This window comes from Equus quagga, chromosome 18 (genome assembly GCF_021613505.1).
Source record: "Equus quagga isolate Etosha38 chromosome 18, UCLA_HA_Equagga_1.0, whole genome shotgun sequence".
Classification (NCBI taxonomy): domain Eukaryota; kingdom Metazoa; phylum Chordata; class Mammalia; order Perissodactyla; family Equidae; genus Equus; species Equus quagga.
In genome coordinates, this window is record NC_060284.1 from 13,917,393 (window position 1) to 13,941,070 (window position 23,678).

General features: G+C 37.7%; 1 protein-coding gene across 1 annotated transcript in view; it reads left to right on the top strand.

The window, feature by feature from the left end:
* ST6GALNAC5 (ST6 N-acetylgalactosaminide alpha-2,6-sialyltransferase 5) overlaps positions 1–23,678 on the top strand; it is a 153,993-nt gene that overhangs the window by 1,720 nt on the left and 128,595 nt on the right. The window lies entirely within an intron of this gene.

Below are 23,678 nucleotides of genomic sequence, written 5' to 3' on the forward strand. Positions count from 1 at the left end.
CTGGAGAGGGATGCCCAGGCAGGCGCGGAAGGCTTGAGGGACAAACTCAGCTTCCAGTGGCTTGAAACTCCTCGTTGAGGGCCTGTTTTCCCCTGCCTTCCAGGAAGCCGCCGCATGGCTTGGCTAATAATTAATAAGGTGAATTTTTTTAAATTGAGCCTCCTTTCCCTGGAATAATAAATCTCTGGTTTCAGTGTGTGAAGCCTCTGGGAAAATCCTAATCAAGTTTCCCGATTTCTGAAAAGATATTTTAATACAGTTTAAATGTATTCCCCATTATTTGAAGCTGCTAATATATTTTTATTAAAACACAATCCTACTCTGTATCTGCTCTATAAAGCTGGAGGATTTCTTGAAACCACTCAACTATTCTGCGTTTTACGTTACTAGATTATAGCTGTGAACCAAAGTAATATTTAGCAGGTGTTCCTTTTGTGTGAAAAGATTGCTTTTACTGTGTTAGAAAAAGTCGAACTTTTTTTTAAGTGGCAATCAAAATATATCCACTCACTTGTGCAGTGCATAATGCTAAGGACTTTGGAGGGTACAGAAGAATCTAAGGCAGCACGGAGGCTTTAGGGATCTTTGAATGCCTGTGGGGGAAAAAATAACGTCCTATGAAATGTGAGTGAACAGATAGATGATTGATAGATAGATAGATAGATAGATAGATAGATAGATAGATAGACTGATAGATGTATGTATAGGAAGTACTACGTATAAACAGTATTCTTGGGGTGCAGAGATGAGAAAGATCACTGCTCTGGGAGGATCAAGGAAAGTTTCTTTGAAAAGGTAGAACTTACACTGGGAAGAATTCAGGGAAGCAGAAAAGAGGGAGAGATTTCATTATGAAGTGATGGGCAGGGGGCTCTTAAGTCTACCGACTCTTAAAATCAAAAATAGAGAGGGCCATCGCTGTTACAATTACAGCTTGGGTTTTCTAGGTTGTTGATTGATTACATACTTTGTATCTGCATGTGCAAGCAGCCGATAAGGGCTGGAGTCCTGGGAAAGTTGAGGCATCAGCTTCTGACTAGGGATGGATGTAGTGTTTAGGTGTAACTGGTATATGATGAATCTATTGAGCTCAGTGGATTTTCATGGCCACTGTGTAATAGAAATGGCTATCTAGTACTTGTGAAGCTTTGATTAATAGCGGTGTCAAAAGGTAAATTTGCTGCAAGTTTTGATCTGCCTCTGGGAAGATATTCCTAATAATTCCCCTCCTGTGTTCTCCTGCTGAACAGACATGGGCTAAGAATATTGACAGCCTAAGGAGAAATGATGTCCTCATGTTTGTTTTCAAAACTGTTTATTCACACAAATATATTGGATTCCATTTTCAGTGTATCAGAGCCTCATTTCATTAAAATGAAGATCAGCTCTTTTTTTGGAAGGAGTGTTGAAACTCCTTATGAGAAATTGAGATAATCTGTAGTAAAAGGGTTTTATAAACTGTGAAGTGTTATGTGAATGAGAAATATGTGTGAATGTCCTTGGAATTCTTAGCAGAGGACTATAAAGGAAGATCTTTGCAAATAATTAATACTAATGAAACTCTTTCATAGAAAACCAACATCTCACAAAATTCCATACCCAAAGGGTTCAACAGAGTTTACCCAGCCCAAGCAAAGGACCAAATGCAGATCTTAAAATCTATGCCTCCTCTCTAGGCATTATTCCAACTGTCCCCATGAACCGAATGTAAACTTCTGCTCACAGTATCTTTATTCCTACTATTTAGCTGGGCAGAGTTCCATTTCTGACGGCCACCTGAAGGTGCCTGTGTGAAATGTTTGTCTTCTTCAAAAGTTGCTGTTTAATTAGGTTTGTCTGGGATCTTCCTGTCGTCTCGCTTAAGCGGAGGTGGAAATCATTTGTTAGAACATTACTAGGAATTTTTTTTCCAGTTAACACAGGGGAGTGTAAGAAATGAAAGCTTTTCTATTCTTATTATGTTGCCAGATGATACTCTGATTGCTTCGTTTTTTTCACTCTCACATCAGGCCTTAGAAAAATTATAGGATGTGCTGAATGTGATGACCACCAAGCCATACGCTGCTGCATATTGAATCAGAATTCCACCAGACTTTTTATTTGCCATTCATTTACAGAATCTGGAGAGAGTTACTGATACCGTTTAGGAAAATGTTCACATCTCCATGGCTGGAGGTCTCAAAGTCTGATAAATATGTAGTGTTTATGTTCAGTTACATGATGGCATTAACATTATAACTCCAAGATTAAATTCAACAGGTGGTCCTAATCCCCAGCACCTGAATTTCACAAATTACAGCCTGTCTGCAACAATAGTCTTGTCTCATATGGCTGCAGACTGAATTACTGTTGAGATTAAATCACCATGTGCTTTTGTTGAAAGACATGCTGCAAGTCAAGGCAGTGATGAGCAATATGTGTTGAAGCTTAAAATATCACTTTCCATGGTCAGATTCCCTACTTCCTTTCACAAACGATGTGAGCTGAAATTGTAATTCCAGTATAACTAAGTGAAGGCTACTTGGAGTTTCTTGTGATAATGAAGGCATTTCATTTTCTGTTCCATGGATTCTTTCTCTTCATTCCCAGTCCCTTTCCCCAGACCTTTTCCCACAAATGTTTGGCCGATTCATTTCCATCTTGTTACACAAGTGTCACCACACCTGCTGTGTCTGTATCTTGCCATTACTTTCCTGGTCCCTGTTTTTGGAAGTCATTGATTTCTAACCAGATCGGCCAGACACATGCAAAGAAGCTGATTTTCATGGCTGTGGGAAACCTTCTGCATTTAGAACTGCAGCACAATCTATAACCAAACTGAAAGCCACACTAAATCAAGGAACCCTCAGAGGAAAGCTCCAAGTTCTCCTAGCAGAGCAGAAGGGGGGCATGGAAGCACCATTCTCTTTCCAGTCTGGATCTGGTCTGTGTAGATAAAGTCATTTGCCATCTGGTGGACCCTGTGAAATGAAACTGAGCCGATTCCCATTTTCAGTGGACAGGAGCCCTTATCACAGAAAGCCCACTTGTCACCTGGGCTGCCCTTTTCTGAGATGGCTTATGAAAGAGCCCTGATCAGTGGGGTCTGAGGCTGAGCTGCCATCTCCTCGCTTCACTAGTAGGCTTTAGGAATGGATTTTACACATACTACTAACATGCTTGTCCTTGGTTCTTTCCTTCCGTAAGTACTCAGTCATTCAGACAAAATAAAACTGCTTAGAGGTAATAGTACTGTTACTATTAATTGGTAGATATCCAGTTGGAGTTAATGCAAGAGTTGAAAAATAATTCAAAACCAGAAAAAAGGGCATATGCCATATAACTTACTTTGAAATTATAACGTAAGTTTTCTTCCTTTGGAGAAGCATATAAATTCCCAAATAGAAGTTTACACCATTTATTAGACCTCATTTTATAATATTTGATGCGTCACACGAATGATAAATAATTTGGGTCTCAAAGAAGTTCCAAGTGCACTGATTTTCAGTGCTAAGTATCGCAAGATGTGATCTGCCAATGATGACACCCTGTTATCACAAAGCATCAACCAAAAGGAATCATGAAATGAACTCCTTTTCATGGGTGAGGAGCTGCAATAACATGGTTGCCTTTAACAGGAGAAGTATTCATATAACATTTATTAACTATTTATCTTTCCTTAATTCTGAGAGCCAAGAGTATTTCTTCAGTTTCCCACAGGAGTAATCCCAAGAGACCTCCGTGCCAAAGCCCAGACCGCACCTGGTAGATGAGTCTGACCTGGCTCTCCCTCAGGTTCCAGCCATTCTGGCCTCCTTGCTGATCCTTGATCACTCATTCTGCCTCAGGACCTTTGTACTTGCTCTTCCCTCTGCCTAGAAAGCTCTTGCCCAAGATCTTTTGCATGGTTGATTCCTTCTGGTTATTCTTTCCTCAGATCACGTCATCTTCTTGTGGACCACACGCTTTAAATAGTCCTCTCCTCAACAGTCATTCTCTATCATATCAGCCTGTTTTGTGTTCCTTATAATCTTTAACAATATGTGAAATAATCTTAAAGTTTACTTGTCTATTGTCTGCCCTCCCCCAAGGTAGAATCTAAGCGCTGTCATAGCAAAGTATTTGTGTGTCTTGTTGACCAGTTTAACTCCAGGCCCTAGAACATAATGTGGCACTTAGTGGGCACACAATAAGTGTTTACTGAAGGAAAGAAGAAAGCAAGGTGTGTGGCCGTGGCGGGGAGTGGGAAGGACAGAGCTACTTCACCTTATGTCAAGTCCTTTCTCAACAAGATTGTCACTGCAGTCACAATGCCCTGGTGTGGCTCATCTTCCCTAAAGGTGGTTCACTGCTGCTCCTCCTAATAATAATGGGAAGGAAGACTAGGAAATGATTTGAAACATAAGGCTCTTTGGGAGTGACATTTAGGAATCTACATTTTAACAGGCTTCCCTCACAATTCTTGTGCACGTTCAAGTTTGAGAATCATCATTTGAAACACTTTTAATCATCACGATGCGTAGTTCCATAGCTAATTTATTTCTGGGTTTTTGAACTACTCGTAGCCCTTAGTAAGTATTCATTGAAGGCTTTATGGTTGCCAAAATGGGTATTCTGATGGAAGAACACAGTTGCTACCCTCAAAGATCCTTTGATCTAATCACAGAGAAAAAGACAAAGACGCAAGAAAGGTTAAATAATAAAGCAAGTGCTGAATACCAATGTGAAACCAGGAAACAGTAAATCAAGGCACTGACACTAAAAAGGTGACAATTTCTGTGATCTTTCCCATCTGTAAGCTAAGTTAAATATTATTATTATCTTAGAAGTTATAAAAGTTTCAAACTAAAATTCCATTACATATTAGCTCTTTTTAATATATATGTGTGTGTATATATATTATATATACTACATGCCATGAATAATTAGTGAACAACTTGGATATCAAAACACCTTCAAAGTGGACTGATTTTACATTCACAATATTCGACCTCTTCGTGATTTTCCTTTGACATGGCACGGGGTGTCCTGGACCCTTGAAGGGAGCTAACCCCGTTACCCTGTGCAACTGTCTCTGTAACATATGGTGACCAGAGTTTCCAAATCAGGTCTCGTAACTGGCGGGACGATGAATTTGAATATAATTGTGTTGGCCATAAGACAGAATATTTGCAGTCAGATCTGTCCTGGAAACATGACATCTGTCATAGCGTGGACTTTCCATAATCTCTAGGGTCAAGTGGTGGTGCAATGTAATTCCTGTCCTGTTGCTGGGATAAAGGGAGATTAAAGAAGAGAAAAGGGTTTGAAAAGTTAAGACTCCTCATTAATCAACAAATCATTCCAAAACCTCCTATACACCTGTTACACACTCTGAGCAGCTGTGAAGGATCTTAAGTATAAAAAGACAAAGGATGGTTGCTTCTTAAATAATAATATTATTACCCATGCTTTGTGAACCTGATTCAAGAGAATTCCTTTGGGAGTCAGTAAATTTATGATCAAGTAATTGACAAAAACTTGAGAGTGAGGACATTTATGAGATGTACTCAGATTCTTCTTCACAAGCTTTTTTAATCTTAAACTCTTAGTCTGGGCCTGGGACATATGTTTTTATTGCATGTTCTGTTCAATATAGTTCCCAAATAAAAGTCTCAGGCACACATATTCTCAGTTTAGATGGCATATCATAGAGAAGCCTTCCCTAACTTGTAGCCCAGGTTAGATGTGTGCTGTATGTGTTATCTTCATAGCCAGGGTCCCATGATAATACTTATTCCGGTTTATTGTTATTTCTTGTCTAAAATTGTCTGCCTTCCCTGCTTGACAGTCAGCTCCTGGAGACTGGGGATTTTTTTCTCTTTTTTCTCATTATATTCTCAACCTTTAACATAATGTACAGTATATAATGAGTATTCAATAAATATTTGTTGAATAAATGAGTATACTTATATAAAGATTTTAAATTTCTTCTAAAATAAACCTGCCTCAAGAGTTTCTGACCATTTGGAGTCACTGAAAAGGAATAGCTACACGTCATAAATATCAATTTCGCCTGCCTCAATTTGTAGTTCTGTAACTATTTCATTTCTATGTTCTTGTACTAATCAGATCTCTTAAAACATACTCGGAATTTTAGAGCTAGGAGCAAAACTTAAAAATTATCAAAGGGAATTCACAAGTGGTCGTGTGATTTGCCCGAAGTCACAGGTTAGTGGCAGAGCTGGGCTAAAATGTGCATCTCCGATGTGAGTATCATTACCATCAGGGAAATTCAGTGCCAATATATTCCAAGCAGTGATTCAACGTTATTTGGACAGAATTTATTAAAATGAAGAGCCTAGGCCTACCCAGTTATTGGAAAGAAATAAATATTTAAACATCTTATTATTCTGAGATGAATATGAGAATATGCCTCTGGATAGTTACAAAGAGCTTCCACCAACCGCTGACTTAGCAATGGGCACTCTAAGGGCTGTATGAAATGCATGGTACCAAGGTAATTGGAACAATTTGCAAATCAGAGTGGATTTTGCCTTTAAAAAGTAAACCAAGCCAAAACGAGTGTCGTGTTTAATTATTTGCAGAAAATGTCATGAGCAGACCACTCATTTAGCTGAATTACCTTCTCCACAGTGGGGGAGAAAACATCATCAGGAGACTCAGTTAACCAAGAGTTTGAAGAACTGCCATTTTGCAAGTAACCATTGGCTCTTACTAAATTCTGAGGTGTAGTACTTTGGGATAGAACTACTTTAGACAAAAAAGAACCATTTTACCTATAGCAGGGGACAATTAACCTTGATAGTTGTTGTAGCTCGGTATGAGAAGGAAAGTTTTTTATTATGTTCTCTTTTAATGGCTAAGGAGGCATCCATAGTGTTCCTGGGAACCTCACAGAGTCTGAGGATACTTTGGCAGACTGAAATGCATTGTTAAAACATTTTTTTGTAAGAAAGCATATTCTGGAAATTAATTGCACGTATGGGACTTCACTGACTGAACTGCATTATTGTGTTTCTAATTTACAGATCTGCTCATGTTGCTTGCTTGCCTCCAATGGCTTCCCATTGCCTGGAGGATCAAGCTCAGACTCCTTAGGGAGGCTTGCAAGGCCCCACAGCGTCTGTGAGGCCTACTTCTCCAACCTCACCTCCCACAGCTCCCAGCAGCCCAGGCTCCCTACACCCTGGGAATACAGCTTGCTGTTTCACACTTCCCTGCCTTTCCTCCAGCAAGGAATACCCTTTCTCCTTTTATCCACCAGGTAGGGAACTAATCATTCACTAAGATCCAGCTCAAGCATCTCCTTTCTAAAGTTTTCCCAGATACAACCTCTGTGCAGAGTCGATCCCACATTCTCTTAGGCCAGCTATGTATGGTCAATCAATTACACATTGGCGAGTACTACTCTGTGTTAGACACAGGAGAGGGAATGAGAAAAGGATCTAGTCCCTCCCCAGAGGAAAATCACAGTGGGGGAAATACATATTCTAATTGCTATACCTTGGTAAGTGCTGAAATATTCTCTGTATTTTGTACATGCAACTAATCATACAGTATTGCGATTATTTGTCTGCGTGTTTGTCTCCCTGACTAGACTTACCTTCTTGAGGCCAGGAACATAGCTTATCCGTCCTGGTCTCTCCAGAGCCTGAAAGTCATGCATGTTGAAACTCAGTAAATGTTTGTTGAACGTTAGGTGAACAGAGTCCTGTTGTAATTAGATGTAATAGTAAGAGGTTGGAACAAGCCTGTCTAACAGACTTACTCATCATAGGAATGACAGAAATGATAAGTAGGGGACAGAAATGATAAGAAGGACTGCACGTAAGTGGCATTCACATCTTTAATCTGGTTCCCCTTTAAATATAGTGTGGCATCTGTTGACCTTTCCAGAGTAGTAGACCAGATGTTGAGATACATGAATGCCCATATCTGAGGACAGTATGTTGTCATGGGAGGCAGAGGGACATGCCCAAGCTTTGTACTTGTTGTGAGCTCTTTGGCAAATCATGTAACTTCTAGGCCTGAGCTAGTCTGTAGAAGAGAAAATTCAACTAGATTCATTCATTGCCTCATTCATCAAGTAGTATTCTGTACCCACCATACACTTGGCATTGTGTTCAGGACCCAGGAGCCAACAGTGAATAAGGTATGATCCCTGACGCCACAAAACTTACATCTGTTGAGAGAGGCAGCTAAACAGACGTGAAATTACAGTGCAGATTTGTATAGAAATATTTACATGCTACAGAGATTTGATTTTATCCTAAAAGTTTTGAGGAAGTTTTTAAAGGGTAAATTAGATGAGTAACTCCAACAGATATGTATTTCAGTGGGTCACCACGACTTCAAAGTGGCAAAGTCACAGCAGTCCTAGGTTGTAGGAAGAGGGACCAGTTAGCAGACTGTTGATATGATCTGAGTGTGTGACACCAGTGGCCAGAGCATAGAGATCTAAGCTGTCTGTCTGCCCTAAGTTTCTGTGACCGCCCATCCCGCTGCGTTGGTGCAGGCAGTCTGAATGCAGCCTCAAACAGCAGAAGGTTTGTGGTTCAAGATTGCCTCTCAGTACTTAGCGAAGAGAGTTTGAAGATGATCCCAGATGGCGCTTCAACTTTGTCTAATTCTGAACCTTGCTGTGCGTCTGGATACCACACACTGACTTGAGCAAATCAATGGTGTTATGGTTAAGGCAGAAGCAAGCTGTTTGTGGAGACTATCGTGCTTACTGGCAACGACAGGAATTAAACCCTCCACCTGCAGCAGAGCCGTGGGGTGTGAATAAATGTGCTGAAAGAGACTTTATTGTGTAACAGTTCTACTGGGGGCGACTTTATTCTAGAATAACCTTGTCAAGGGGGACTTTGTTGGATAATAAATCTTACCAGGTATAGATCTGTTGGAAGTACGAGGTGGCGAGTGGTTTCCTTTTCTTTCCTTTCCCAGAGTTATAGACAGAGCAATTATCATTCTTTTAAATCACTTAAGTTTGTTAGCAACTTCTAAGAAAAGTAAAGTTTCTGTTTCCCTTGCATTGGAAGGAAATTGGCCATAAAGTAATGTGAAACTTGTCAAGAGGGAGTCTGATTCCTAACTCATTCAAAAGCATTTGCTTGGGAACAAAACAATGTATATCTGAATGAACTCTGGTTTTATGGGGCCCATATTTGGAGTTACTCGGCAATGTCACACCTGCCAGGCTGCTGTCAGGGCTTTCTCAGTTGTCTTGCATTACCTGAAGTGGTAGCTGCTTCCACTCTGTACTGCAAATCATAAAGCTGGTTCATTTCATTTTTATTCTGCTTGTTTTAAGCTTTGAACAATCAACGTGCAGGAAGTAAAGCCATTCTGCTTGTATTCCAGAATGTGGAAATGGGAAGGGGGATTGTAGAAATTTGTGTGTGTTCCCTACTACTGATGCCACAGCCAGACCGAACGCAGCTTGGCCTTGATGCTCTGGCCAGCACTAATCCCCTGAAGAGTTATGCCCATTACGCTTATTAACAACTCTGTGTGGGTTTTTGGCTCAGTTTGAAATGTTATGCGGTTTTAATCCAAAGGTTCAGAAATAGAAGTCGGAGAAAGCTGTCATAGGGCACAGAGTATCCTGACTGAATGAGCCTGCTGTAATGAATTGTAAAGATGAGCTAACTGGACCCAGGACCGAAAATAAGGACCAGAGAGAAGTAACACCAGTTGCTTCTTCCATGTTATCAGAAGGGCTCTCTTTCTGGCTGCTCAGACTTGAAATGCTGACTGGGTTCAGGAAAGGCAAGTAAGGGTAGCTTTTCATGGACCCTGCAGTGTCTATGAAGGGGTCACAGTTTTTTGACATTATTACATTTGAATGTGATTTGATGTGCTGTTTGATAAAGGGCCATTCTTAATGGGACCGCAGAGCATGCTGATGGTGTCTTAGCCTTTAGAAGTTTTGAAGGATGGAAAGGGGCCAGACTTTATTTTATGTACCTTCCAGGGTATTCTGCCAACCTGTGAACACCAAAACTCCGTAGTATTTTGTGCAATCTGTGCCCATAACCATATTTGAGAGCATGGAATACCTTCTATCTGGGAAAAGCTTCCTCAGCATCATCCCCACTACAGCATGTTGAAAAAGAAGTAAGAGAGAAGAGAGCCAGAGTGTTAGTTCTGAAAAACAAACTTAACACCCCACCCAGTTGTAAATGCTTATACAGTCATGTGCCAGATAACAACGTTTCAGTCAAGGACAGACCGCATGTATAACAGTGGTGTCATAAGATTAGTGCCTGTAGCCTAGGTGTGTAGTAGGCTATACCATCTAGGTTTGTGTAAGTACACTCTATGATGTTCGCACAACAGTGAAATCGCCCAATGATGTATTTCTCAGAATGCACTCCCATCTTTCAAGCAACCCGCGACTGTGTACTCATGGTCTTCTCAAAATGGCAAAAGGTAAAAGGAAGAAAATAACAGTTATTCGTAAATCTAATGCCAAGACATAATTATGGTTAATAATTTAATGTATTTCCTTATAGATTTTTTATACATATCAGATGTGTGCATATGTGACATTTTAATGTACTTCCTTCCCCTTTTTTATTCATATATGTTGGGTATGTGGGATCTATGAGTATATTGTTTTATCAGTATGATGTGATCAGTGGTATAAAGGAGTACATGAGCTATACTTTTAGATTCTAGGTCTAAACATTTATCTTGTTTAGTAGCTTAAATATTCAAAATAGCAAAATATATTCCAATTAGAGTTGAAATAGGAAGTAAGTCTTGATATTTGTGTTAAATTCTCCACTTACTAATGCATACATCTTCTCCTAGCTCAAAACACCCTTTTCTTCCTGTTGTTTACAGCACCCCCACGCCCCACCGCCGAACTTTTCAATTGCAACAATGCTTCCTTCCCTCCCTTTCATCCCTCGATCATTTGCTCAGCTAAAGAGTGTGTTCCAGAATTTTTCAATTTGTGAATCATTCCCAGTAGCCCCTTAATCCTTCTTGTCACTTTTCTCTAAATTCCCTCCAACCCATCAGTAGCTATTTTGGGGGCATAGCCAATGGCAAACTCATATAGGCTTCCAGCACACGTTAAAAATGATCGCCGTCTTCATAGTCACTGAAGATTTCCAGACGTATGACTCACAGCTGCATTTATTTTCTAGGCTTCCACTCTGGGATTTCATTCCCTGTCTCTATCTAGTACAGGTTTAATTTGACATAACTGTCTTTCCTAAAAAGAAATTTTACAGTGCAAATCATTATAATTATCACCTTCTTCTTAATTAGCAAACTTTTCTGTATTTCTTTTTCATCTTCTAGTTTTATAAAACATTTTAACTCCTTTATCTTATTCTAACCCAACCTATTTCATTCTGTGACTGTTCTTCTTGACTTTTTTTTTGTGCTTGATGATATCTCTTGAGCTACTCTTTATTTTTTACATTTTTCAAATGTGTGATAAATGTTATTTCTTGACTTTGGCATAATCTCAGAACTCCCTGTTATTCTTCCAGTCCTTGGGTGGAATCACTCTGTCATTAGAGACATCTTGGCATAATCTCAGAACTCCCTGTTATTCTTCCAGTCCTTGGGTGGAATCATTCTGTCATTAGAGACATCAGGGCCTGCTTTTCCCGTGACGGCCAACTGGCAAGAGATATATTTTATACATCTTGGTCGGTGGCTTCCAAGTAAAGGGAACATGAGAGCTTTGCCAACGAGCTCTCTATCAGTTCTTTGTTTTGTTGCCTGAGCTCTCTCATTCGTCCTCTAGACTGAAGTCACACTAAATCCTTCCCATCCAGTTTTTACAGTGTTTTTATTATGATGACACATACATAGCATAAAATTTGACATTTTAAGCATTCTTAAGTGTACAATTCAGTGGCATTAACTACTTTCACAGTGATGTCAACCATAATCACTATTTCCAAAATTTTTCAATGAATTTGCCTATTCTAGATATTTCATAAAGTAGAGTCATTCAGTATTTGTCCCTTTATGTCTGATGTTTCACTTAGCATAGTGTTTTTAAGGCTCATCCATGTTCTAGCATGTATCAGAACTTTGTTCCTTTTTATGGCTTAATAATATTTCATTGTATAGATATACCACCTTTTGTAGATCCACTCATCTTTTGATGGACACTTGGTTGTTTCTACCTTTTGGGCATTGGGAATAATGGTGCAATGAACATCAGCATTCTTGCCCGTTTTTTGAAGTACCACCCTCCGTTTTCCCTCCTTTTCCATTCCATGACAGTGCCTGAGTCTCCAGCTCCCATCGCCTCAAGACTGTGGAAGCCACCCTACCGCTAGCTATTCCCACTTCCATGCAAAAAAATATAAATAAAAGTAAAAGCATATAAAGAGGAGAAGAGAAGGCATTAACTGCACTTGTATTTCTTTGTCTAAAAATAATGTAAACATTTTGAAAAATAGGAGAGGAGAAATGTTTCCAAATCCTACCACTTTGGTGTAAGATATAATTTCAGTTTATTTCTGCCAATTTTTTCCATTGCATTCTCTACTTTTTAAACCTAAATGTGAGGATATGTTTTTTAAAAAGTACATATGATTTTAAGCCTGTTTTGTTTTTGTTTTGCTGTTATTAAAATAGCCATTAAGATTTCCTTTGGTTAGCATTTGCCTTTTCTATCTTTTTCCAGCCTGTAATTTTCAGTCTTGCTGTGTACTTCTGTTTTATGTATGTCCAGACCCCAGACCTGCCCCTAAAATTTGCAGAACCTGAAGCAAGAGTACAAACGGAGGCCCACATACATCCTAATTGCTTTAATCAGTAATTATGTCTTTATTTAGAAAAGATTTTCAAATTTCAAAGGTTTCATCTGAACTATTGAAGTTATGGATTTGGTCAGAATAATTCTCTTGGTCACTTTATTGTTTGCTCAATAATTAAATCTTCATTCAATAAAAAATGTGTAGTATCATGCTTGAGAATTTTATGTGGGTAATGCTTGACAGAAGTCTTCTGATTTGCATTATGTCCAATTTTTTTAAATGTAGGCAGACTACCTCTTAGAAGATTTTCTATTTGTCTTTTTAAGATTCCCCACACCCCCGAGATTCTTTTTCCTATGCTCTATTTTTCACAATCTTAAATTCTTATTCTACTCCCCTCGCCCAATACACACTCTCAAGCAGTGACCAGCTCCATCCTAGCAACAGTGCAACTCATGAATCTTCATGGCATTTGAACACGGTGGCCTTTTGTTTTAAGGATAGAGGGAAACAAATGTGGAGAAGCACTTTTTCTGGGGCCTGAATGCTGTTAGACGAGAATGGATGTTTACAGTTGTGGATGATGCTGTGACAGAATGGCAGACATGTCAGTATGTCTTTAATATAATTTGTGTGTTTGTTTGTGATCTACTGCACCTCTTCAGCAGTCCTCCTTATAGGACTTATATAGAAATGAGAATCTGCATTTCTAACAGGCACCTCATGATGCTGCTGCTATTGGTCTGGGAACCACATTTTGAGTAGCAAGATTCTGAAATATAAGGCCCAGATCAGGGGCCCCATTCATCTGATATTAAGAGTAATATATTGTGTATGTCCTATACTAATAGCACATAGTTGGACTTTTCAGTCTAAACTCACGATTATTGTCTTTTAAGAGTTAAGCTTAATTCATTTACATTTATTGTGATTTTTTGCTATATATTGTCAAGATATTGGAGGGTTGATCTTTTTTAATCTCATTTAAACATTGTATTTGTTTCTTTTTTATGCTTTTTTTTCCCTCCCATTTTCCCCCTTCCTCTGGATTGACAGAGTTTCAGGGCTGTTTTCAGTCCCCATTATTTCATTTTTTAACCTATATGAGTTTGGAAATTAAACTCTTGATTTCTATTCTTTTAATGTCATTCTTGAAATTTTAACATGCGTATTTACCATAGTCTTAGGTTAATTAATATCTTTATCTTCCTTCCAGATAATTCAAGGACCTTAGAACACTAACTCTGGTCAACCTAACCACTAATCTTCCATGCTATTGTACAGGCATATGTCAGAGGTATTGTGGGTTGGATCCCCGACCACAGCAATGAAGTGAATAATGCAATAAAGCAAGTCACACAAATTTTTCATTTTCCCAATGCATATAAAAGTTATGTTTACACTATACTGTAGTCTACTAAGTGTTCCATAACATTACATCCAAAAAAATGTGCATACTTTAATTAAAAAATACTTTATTGCTAGAAAATGCTAACCATCATCCAAGTCTTGAGCAAGTTGTGATCTTTTTGCTGGTGGAGGGTCTTGCCCTCCACACAATATCTACGAAGCATAATAAAGAGAAATGCAATAAAATAAGTTATGCCTGTATTGAGGTACTTTTGTTCTTTTTTTAAGCCTAAAATATTGGATATTAGCTTTTTTATTTTGTTGTTTCGGATAGTCAGTGTTTATGTAGATTTAACTGCAAATCACCAATTTCTTTGCTCATTGTTCCTTCTTGCAATTTAGATTTCCACTATGCTTCTTCCTGAAATAAATTTTTTAGATGTTCTGCTGATGAAGTTCTGTTGAAGGTAAACACAGTTTTAGTTAACCTGAAAATATCTTTATTTTATGCGTATTCTTCAAAGAGAACTCAATTCCAGATCATCAATTGTTTTCCCTCTCAATATTTTGAAGACCTAATTCCTGTGTTTTTTCCCTCTCGTTGATATTGAGCTGTTTACCATCAGGCTAATTGTCATTACGTTTTAGGTAATCTAAACCATTCTCTCTCTAACTACAGTCATGCATTGCTTAACAACGGGCATACGTTCTGAGAAATGCGTCATTGGGCAATTTCATCATTGTGCCAACGTCATAGAGTGTACTTACACAAACCTAGATGGTATAGCCTCTTACACACCTAAGCTATATGGTACTGATCTTATGGGACCACTGTCTTATATGCAGTCTGTCAACTGAAATGTTGTTATGCAGTGCATGTCTGTATATTGTCTCTCCTTCTTTCTATCTCTTCATAATGTTTTATTTGTCTCACTATGGTGCATTCTGGGTAATTTCTTCTGATTTTTTTTCCATTTGTTATTTCTCTATTCATCTGTTTCTCATCTGTTACTTAACCTATCCACCAAGTATTTTTTCCCAAGTCATTTCTCGATGTTTTTTTCCAAATATTCCTGATTATTTTTCATAGTGTCGTCTTTCCTACATACGTTTTATTTCTGTATCTGATAACTTCGATATCTTGAATCTTGGAGATCTAAGTATGTTGTTTCTTTTTGTGCTGATTTAATTCAAAGGAACTTATTTATTTATGTGTTTTGTTTAAGTTTGTGTGGATGTGTATATTTATCATGACTCCACGTTCATCTGAGTTATATCTGTGGGAATCCTTAGTGACCTATGTTGAAAATGCATTTCTCCAAAGAAAGCTTGCCTTTGTTTCTGCCAAGCTCCTGGGGGGTCGTACCAGCTAAGAACTCATGCTCTCAAATAAGCCTGACCTTCGGTGTACATGCCAGTAGTGGGAAGGTAAACCACAAATCTACATGATTTTTATGAATTCTCGAGGAAGATTGTTTTAGCCCTTTCACCCAGAGCCAAAGACAGAACAGACAAGTTTTCTTGTACTTTCCCTGTGTTGGGTAGATTTTCTTTTTCTATTTCACTCTTTCCTTGAAGGTTAGCCTTCCAGGGTCTCCCTTCCTTGCTCAGGCTCAAGGCTGTGCCTCCTGTCCCTCCACATCGCTGTTGAAATCCAAGGCACTAGGTGAAAGGATCAGCAGTGACCCCGGGGCAGCGGCCATCTCAGTGCCCACTCATCATGCTAGATTTGTACTCTGATTTCATTTTCAGCTTCTTTGCAGTTCCTTTACTTTATTATTAATTCACTTAACTAAAAAGATTTTTAAGGAATTTGTTATCTAAGTGCTTGTATCAGTGGCAAATTTTAAAATATTGTACTTTAAAATTAATATATGGTTATTATGGTTAATTTAGAAATATAGAAAAGTAGAAGAATAAAATAAAAATCTCCAGGCTAGAGATAGCATAACCATTGTAAAAATTTTGGAGTGTTTTCTTAAGGTCTTTTTTCTATGTACATTATTTTTACATGGAAGAGATCACACCATATGTATCAATTTAAGCGTAATTAAAAGATATTCACAAGTAGGAAAGTGGAGAATTCTATAGAGAGGTTGGCAGCAAATAAAACAAATCTTTCCAAATAAAAGTCTCAGTTCTCATGTCATCCAATATGTTTTAAAAATACAATAATTCATCATGCATATTTTTAACAATAAAACTCCCCATTATGCAGATTTCTATTTGTGGAAAATGAAAATATTTTTGTTTAGCAATTCTTTTAGCACAGTGTCCCAACCATATAAAAAAAAAAATAGTCATTTTTAGTAGTGTTGGAATAGAACAGCATCAGTAATTGATTTAAATGGTCATCAAACACGGCAAGAGATTTCATCTAAAGCATAGAGTTAAAAAAGGAAATAAAAGATCTAGCCCTGTGAATGGAATAAAAATCTCAACTGGAACAACTGAGGAAGAACTTTAAGGGCAACCTTCCCCTAAACCAAAGAACCCGCAAGAAAATCCGCAATTGGGTTTCTAACTTTGGATTTAAATCAGATAAGGGAAGACTCCTCTGTCGTTTTTACCCCCACTTTCTTATTGTGTTAATTTTTCTTTGTCTCATTTGACTGCAGTATACATAGAAAACACTTTTTTGGTAGGAACAGATAGGTGGATGGCCTTTCTGATTCCTTGCCTGGCTCACATTCTTAGATGCTTTCAATTTGGCTGTCCAAAAACTCTTGGTGACATAATTTTTATTTCTGATCTCTCGGCTAGGTGCCTTGGGAGATGCAATAGAACCCTAACTTGGAGCTCCCACTATTCTTAGAAAAAACAGACAATAAAGCAAATTTCAATGAATGTTTCTTGATCTAGTTAGATTTTTAATAACAGTTTTATTCATATATAATTCACCCTTTTAAAGTATGTGATTCATTGGTTTTTAGCATATTCATAGAGTTGTGCAATCCTCACCACAATCTACTCTTAGAACATTTTCATCACTCCTAAAAGACCTCATACTCACTTCTTCTCCTGCTCCTCTCCCCCGTGCTCCCCTAGAGACATTCTATCTCTATGGATTACCTATTCAGGACACTTCATATAAATGAAATCATTTAGTATTTGGCCCTTTGTGACTGGCTCCTTTCACTTAGCATAATTTTTGAAGCTTCATTCATGTATCAAAATTTCTTTCTTTGTTGTTGAATAATATTCCTTTGTATGGGTATATCACGTTTTATTGATCCATTCATCGGTTGATTGATATTCGGCTTTTTCCTCTTTTTGGCTATTAAAAATAATGAATAATGAACATTAGAGTACAAATTTTTGAATGAACACATGTTTTCATTTTTCCTGGTTACACACTTAGGACTGGAATTGCTGGATCCTATGGTAATCTGAGGTTTAACCTTTTGAGGAACTGCCAGTTTTCCAGAGGCTGCACCATTTTACTATCCCACCAGCAATGTATGAGGGTTCAAATTTATCCACATCCTTGTCAACACTTGTTATCATCAGTCTTTTTTTATTCTAGCCATCCTAGTGGATCTGAAGTAGTCTCTAATTATAGCTTTTATTTGCATTAACCAAATTAGAGATAGTTTTTATTTTTTATAATGCCAATTTATCAATTGTTTTCTTTCACCATTTGTGTTTTTGGTGTCATATTTAAGAAACTATCACCTAATTCAAGATCATGAATATTTGCTCCTACATTTTTTTCTAAGAGCTTTATAGTTTTAGCTCTTAGATTTAGGTCTGTGATCCAGTTTTAATTAATTGTGTATGTGATGTGACAGGGGTCCAGCTTCTCTTGCATGTGGATATCCAGTTGTCCCAGCATTATTTGTTGAAAAGATTATTGTTTCTCCCATTCAACTGCCTTGACACCCTTGTTAAAAATAAATTGACCATCAATATAAAAGTTTATTTGTGGACTCTCAATTCTATGCAAGTTATTTTATGTAGATAGTCACTAGCCACACCAGGCGTCACATGTTCTTATGTGCTTAAGACTAGCATGGACAATGATTATCAATGGTCATGGAAAAGAATCATGATCTATTATTTCCAAAGGTCCCGCAAAGATGCCTGTGCAACTGAGCATCTTTATGGTTTATATAGACTAAGAATAGGTCTGCTTTGTACACTGTTGAGTAAGTAGTTAAAAGGTTGTAAAATTTCTCAGGTCTCTCAGAGCTCACACTTGCAGGAAGCTTGATTTCACAGCTCGAACATGACAGTCTCGAATAAAAGTACTACCGTGAGGATGTTACTAGGGACAGAGAAAAAGGCTGTGCTTCTTTTATTGCTGCTATTGCTATTTAGGGCTTCTTTGTTTCTTGCTGTTGTTTCAAAAGATTGCATTTTGCAATAAGCAGCAAAACCATAAGATAGATCTTAAGTAGACAGAGCCATGTTTGTTTTCTTCAGCCACAGTGATTTTCCACTTGCCCTGGAAGGCGGTCACCATCACTTGTAAACAGCGAGGATAAATCTGGTTTCTGATACTCATCTTTATGAATAGAACAAAAGCAGTTTCTCAAATTTCCCCTTCTTTTCAAGAAAGATCTGAATGTATTTTAAATATTCCACTCAAATTAATCTCACTCCTAAATAAAACATTGAATGTCTGAGGTGGGAAAACAGAAGACCTTTCAGCACCACCACAAAATTCCATGTTTTTTAAGGTAAGAGGGTCACCTGTAGCTGACATAGAGGAAATTTAGGAAAGAAGAAAAAGATCAACTTTCCTATATCTGAAGTTCTTTAAGTAACAAACAAATGAACGAACATAAAGTACACATGGTAACCCCAGCATACGTAATTAAACTTCTCATTTAAAGTTTTTGCACCTCAATCTCTTCAGCTGTGCAAAGAAAGGGAGGAGGATTAAATATGCAGTGGAGTAGTGGGTGCCTCTAGCTGCTTCATAGGCTGTTCCTCAAAATGAGCCAACACGTGTCCATCATCCACCATAACTTGTTTATTTTCACCAGCAAGTATCATTTGCTAGAATGTCCAGATTCATTTGCTTCAGCCCTAAGCATGTGAGGTTCCTAGAGAGCAGGATTTTATTCTGAGTATCATTCATGTATTCACTCTTTAATTTATACCCATAGTCTTGGCAAGACAGGGAATATCACAATGGAAAAAAGTAGATTCTGCCCTTAAGGACTGCGTGAGCTTTGGAGACTCAGAACTCAGAAAATAGCTTGGCAGAGTGTTTAGTAAAAGTTTGTTAACAGAGAAAGAAAGGAGAGAGAGAAGGATGGACAGACAGACAGATGCTTGGACAGACTTAGATTCCGTCCTTCTTCCCAGAGAAAGGTGAAATCATGTGACGGCACGTTGAGACATAAAGTGGCATAAAAGGTGAGAAGAGGTGAGCTAAAGGAAGGCAGAGTCACCAGAAAAGGACAATTATAGCAAAATGCTTAAAGGCAGTGTCTTTGGAGACAGACACCAGATTTCAATTATAGATCTGCCATTCATTGACTGTGATTTGGGGCAATTAATTATTTTTGAGCCTGAGTTCCCTCTATAATATGTAAGGAGGAACAGTATCTACCTCGTTGGGTTATTGGGAGGATTTAATAAGATAATACTAAGATAATAACCGTTACTCCTTCAGTGAAATACCCAGCACTCAGGATATATTGGCCTTTAATAGAAGATGCTAGTTAATTCATGTTTTCTTTAACCCTGAAATGTGGTCACGGCACACAGATGCAAACCTTTTTCAATCAGTCATGGGTGGGAGGATTTTAGACTTTTTTCCTTACCTTTGAAATAGGTTCAAGACAAGGCTGTCAGGGAAAGCCTCTGTATAAGAAACTATCATTTTTCGTACGATTTGCATTTCTAAAATCCATCAAATCCCCAAAGTTTCCCCCTTGACCTTCCTGGAAGCTGAAACAAAAACTGAATCATCACACAACTTTTTGAGGTTTGCTTGAATCTACTTTGGAGCCACATGAATGAGGTCTCTTGGTAACTGACCTGTCAATCTGAACAGGCCCATTCCAGGGCACAGAGTGTACACCCCCTGCCTGGCCACCACCCCTGTGGCAGCAGCGTTTGGGATCCTAAGGAGTTTCATGTGCAGAGTTATGACAAAAATCAGCCAAGTGTTGTTAATGATATCAGGTGACATGGGAGTTTGGAACACTTAAAAGGCAGGGGGGAGCTTCAGACAAGGAAACTTTGTATCCAACTGTGCCCAATGGGCCTTCCCTATGGACTTTATAGGCACCCCATTGTCATTTGTCACTTGGTGATTGAGGCTACACTCAATAGGAAAAAACCCTTACCTTTCACAATATTCTCTCTCAGCAGTGCAATTTCATGAGTGAAGATGGTCATAGTCCAATAATTAATCCAAACTCTTCGAAATGGTAGAACTAATCATAGAATTCAGTAAAGTTGCAGGATATAAAATCAGCATACAGAAATCAGTTGTGTTTCCATACACTAACAATGAAATATGTGGGGAAAAAAACAAAAAGAAAAACAATCCCATTCACAATAGCATCAAAAACAATGAAATACTTAGGAATAAGTTTAACCAAGGAAGTGAGTGAAAACTATAAGACTTTGATGAAAGAAACTGAAGAAGACACAAACAAATGGAAATACATCCTATGTTCATGGATCAGAAGAATTAATATTGTTAAAATGTCCATATTACCCAAAGCCATCTATAGATTCAATGCAACCCCTGTCAAAATTCTAATGGCATTTTCACAAAAAAATAGAAAAACTCTAAAATTTGTGTGGAGCAAGATCAAGAATACCCAAAGCAATTCTGAGAGAGAAGAACAAAACTGGAGGCATCACACTTCCTGATTTTAAATTATATTACAAAGCTATAGCAATCCAAACAGTATGGTACTGACATAAAAATAGATGCATAGACCAATGGGACAGAACCAACAGCACAGAAATAAATCTACAGATTTGTGGTCAACTAATATTTGATAAGTGGCCAAGAATACTCAATAGGGAAAGGACAGTTTCTTCAATAAATAGGGTTGAGAAAACTGGATAACCACATGCAGAAAATTAAACTGGACCCTTATCTTACATCATTCATAATAATTAACTCAACGTGGATTAAAGACTTAAACGTAAGACTTGAAACCATAAAACTCCTAGAATAAAATATAGGGAACATCTCCTTGACATTGGTCTTTTTAATGAATTTTTGGATATGACACCAAAAACACAAGCAACAAAAGCAAAAATCAACAAGTGGGACTACACCAAACTAAAAAGCTTCTGCACAACAAAAGATAATCAACAAAATAAAAAGGCAACCTACAAAATGGGAGAAAATATTTTCAAACTGTATGTCTGATAAAGGGTTCATATTCAAAATATATAAAGAACTCATACAACTCAATAACAAAAAAACAAACAATCCAATTTAAAAATGAGCAGAGAAGCTGAATAGACATTTTTCCAAGGAAGACATCCAGATGGCCAACAGGTACATGAAAAGATGCTCAACATCACTAATCATCAGGAAAATTTGAATCAAAACACAATGAGATATCACTTTACATCTCTTAGAATAGCTTTTATCAAAAAAAAAAAAAGAAGAAGAAATAACAAGTGTTGGTGAGGATGTGGAGAAAAGGGAATCCTTATGCTGCACTGTTGGTGGGGTGTAAATTGGTTCAGCCACTATGGTAAACAGTATGGAGATTCCTCAAGAAGTTAAAAATAGAACTACTGTATGATCCACAATCCCACTTCAGGGTATATATCCAAAGGCAGTGACAAAAGGATATTGAAAAGATATCTGCACTCCCACGTTCCTTGCAACATTGTTCACAGTAGCCAAGATATATACACACAATGAAATACTATTCAACCATGAGAAAGAGGGAAATCCTGCCATTTGCAACAAGATGGATGGACCTTGAGGGCATTATGCTAAGTGAAATAAGTCAGACAGAGAAAGATAAATACTGTATGATCTCACTTATATTTGGAATCTAAAAAAGTTGAATTTGTAGAAACAGAGAATAGAATGGTGGTTACCAGGGGCTGGAGGGTGGGGTAATGGGGAGATATTGGTCAAAGGGCACAAGCTTACAGTTAGAAGGGGAATCAGTTCTGGAGCTCTAATGCACAGCATTATGATTATAATCAACAATACTGTATTATATACTTCCAAGTTGCTAAGAGACTAGATCTTATATATTCTCACCACAAAGGAAATAACTATGATGTGATGAAGGTGTTAGCTTACGTTACAGTGGTAACCATATTGCAGTATATAAATGTATCAAATCAACATGTTCTACACCTTACTCTTACACAATGTGAATTATGTCTCAGTTTTTTAAAAACTTCAATCATCTAAAATATTAAAAATAAATAATAAATAAAATGCCACTAAGTACTCTGCAGGTGGTAGATGCGATAAAAGTGGGTTGGAAGGGGATATGTATTCAAACTTGTTTGAGATGTGAAGTTATCCGATTATGGTTTGGTGTTTCCACCACAATCGTAAGTAATACCCAGCATCATATATTCATTCCTAACTACAACTATTAAAGATTGTGTAGGTCGCAATATAGTGGAAATATTCATTTCTCAAAGAAACATTTGGTATTAGCTCAGAATTAAAATATACTTTTGCAAAAGAAAAAATTTATTAAACCTCCTATAAAGAAGAGCCAATTGTTTGTGTTTTTTCTAGGATTTTAAAAAATTCCCTTGATACCTGGTCAAAGCAGTTGAACGTGCTAATGATGAACAAAATGAAAGCAAGAATATGGTCAATCTAATTTCAAAAGTGAACAAACTGATAAAAATCATTATCTTTTCCTGTATTTCATTTTTATTCTTTACAAGTAGGAATAACTTTTCTTAAATATATGTTTCTTATTTCTCGGTAATTGAAAAATCACATTTACATTCATTTATTGCTAGTGAATATTTTCCATAGTTTAATAACACTGGTTTGTTGAGAATTATCTGAATATGTAATTAATCCAGATAATGAATTGTGAACAGACTTATGGATTAGTATTTGCTCAGCACATCAATGTTTTAGGAAACAGCATGATGTGTACAGTCAGCACATTATTAGCCTCATTAGATGTTAGTGTGGTTCTGAAATAAATATTTTATAAAATTCCTCGGTAGCCTTGAATGGGCAAATGTTTTGCTTTAGAACACAGAGGCTGAGGAAATGGAATAGTTGCAGTAAGTGTTCATGGTTCATTAATTCCAACATCTTCTGATGAAAATAAATAATTGATATATTTATATACATCAACAAGAGGGCCACAAAGTACTTCCAAGACATAAAGAACTGTGTATTCATGTGAATCATTTTACTTCCTTAGTCCTCAATGTCCTTTCAGTAGAATAAAAGGCCTTACTGTATATCACAGCGCACTGGTCAGCCTTCAAGGATCTTTCCCAATTACGGCGGAAAGGAGCCTGGTTGCTCCTGCTGATATCTACCTATGTCCTCTCTTAGCATCTGCCACGAGGCGACAGCACTGAGATCACCTCAGCAGAGGGCTGGGTTTAATTCCTTTTACAGTACGGTAGGGCTCTTCACTGTGAGCGTGGTTAAAACCTAGGTTTTCA